Source organism: Pimephales promelas, chromosome 1 (genome assembly GCF_988280905.1).
Source record: "Pimephales promelas chromosome 1, fPimPro1.hap1.1, whole genome shotgun sequence".
Taxonomy (NCBI): Eukaryota; Metazoa; Chordata; class Actinopteri; order Cypriniformes; family Leuciscidae; genus Pimephales; species Pimephales promelas.
The window spans coordinates 11,293,111-11,295,268 of NC_142769.1; positions in this window are offsets into that span (position 1 = coordinate 11,293,111).

Genomic DNA, 2,158 nt, shown 5'->3' on the forward strand with positions numbered 1-2,158 from the left:
CCTCACCATCTATCTCTGTTGTCACTTTCATTCCCAGGAAAAGAAGCTGCACCCTCTGTTCACACTCCACATTTGCCACACCCTCTGTTACCCAGAGGTATTACCTGTTGACTAAGTTATAAGGCTATTAAGGTATCTGAGTACATGTTCCCACCTAGACTCTTAAGAGTGTTTAGGGAGTCAGATAAAATGTTTCCAATGAAAAATTATTTACCTGCGTAAGGTAATCATATTACAGGATGTCGAGGAAGGCCAGGGTGGATCAAGATGAACAGGAAGTGTATATGTTTGAAGGAATTAGGAGGCTTTATTATAATCCGTTCATTTGTTTATTCAATCAATTCCGAAAGTTTTAGTTTATTGATAAATGAATATGCATAACAAGAAGAGTTTTAACTGTGTATCTGACCAATTAAGTTTATGTGTGGGGTCATATGAAAAAGAACCTGAAGTAACACAGATGAAATAGAGCAATGTTTGTAATAACATTTTAACCAATGAATTCATTTTTGTATGCCCAAGTGTATCCCTATACTATTATTATACACACAACAATAATTGGGCTTCATTCTTATATTGAAAGAAACCTAACATCTGAAGTCCTCATTTACTTTTATTAAATGGAAAAGAGCATCCATGATATTATTAAGCATTTCTCATTTTGTGTTGCAGAGAGGAACAAAGTCATAGAGCTTTGGAACAACACAATTATTATGACTGTGAGTTAAACTGAACGTGTTGCTTAACCTTTTCCATGATGTTAAACAGCAGAAAGTGAATGTGAAACCAAGTGAGCATGTTGCCATGAACAAGAAAGCTTACTGTGAAATGAAACTAATATGCAGAATGTGAAAAGGAGTGAGAAATAAAAAAGTCAAACTAAAAAGGGAATGTAATTTAAATAAATGTGAAATGTCCATGAAGGAAAGTTATAGTTCTCAATCTGAGAATGTATCCTGTAAGAAAAACGACTCCAATTACGAGCCCTGGGGCCCCACCAAAAAAAAAAAAAAAAAAAAAAGTAAATGGTTAGTGGTTAGTCGCTCAATATACAATTTATACAAAATGTACATTTGATCATAATATGCATATACTATTTATTAAAAACTGTTCATAAATAATACATATCAGTCCAATCAATGTCACAAAGAGAGATAAACTACTATTCTAGGTATGACCCCAGGTGTGGGAGCTAAAGAGTGCAGGACAACTGGCCAAATAGGATACAGTCTTTGGAATTGTTCATAAGTTTAACGTAGTGGGTTCTTAAAAGTCAACTCAGCATTCTTCCATAACAGCCAAGGTAATTTCAGGAACCAGTGGGTGAAGACAGGTAAACTATTCACTGGGAAGCATCACATTTCTTCAGAAGCAGGGATAACGAAATGAAACTCAAACAGAAATGCCTACTCAGTATAAATTCATTTTTCCCCCCACTACTAAAATCAGACTGATCTCATGAAATAGCGTGTGTATGACACGCCAATTCGTATTTCCATTTTTGGCGTGCTATCAAGACGCATAATCGCCTTTCAGCGTGTTGATGAACGCCGTTGACTTAACGTTATATAAACATATGACTTACCTCAACCCCGTCCCTAAACCTAACCATCACTGGGGTTAATGGCATTTATGACTGTTCCCTTACCATCCTAGGAAAGAAAAAGATATGACTTACCTCAACCCCATCCCTAAACTTAACCGTCACTGGGGTTAATGGCATTTATGACTGGAGATTTGACACGCGGAATGACGCGGACGTTAATGGCGTCTGAATATACGCATACACGCGGATACACGCGGATAGCTCAAAATGCGTAGAGATAACACGCCACCTGGCGCGAAAGTGGCGTATATGTTTACGCAAAAGTCATGATGTCATGTTGCTAAAATAGAGAACTGAACATAACTATAATGTGTAACATAGAAATGCAGATAACACGTATCTGAAGATCAATCTGAGACACAGATAACACTTAGGAAAACACAAGATGAAGAGACCTTCCATGAGTGCACAGAGAGTATAGGCTATTTCCAACATTCAAGCCAGATAAAAGCCCAGTTCGCATGGGATTTGTATTATCTGGGGACCTCATGTGAATTTGAAATTACCCACCCACATCTGAATTTCGAAAGTTCTCTAACCGCATGCCATACA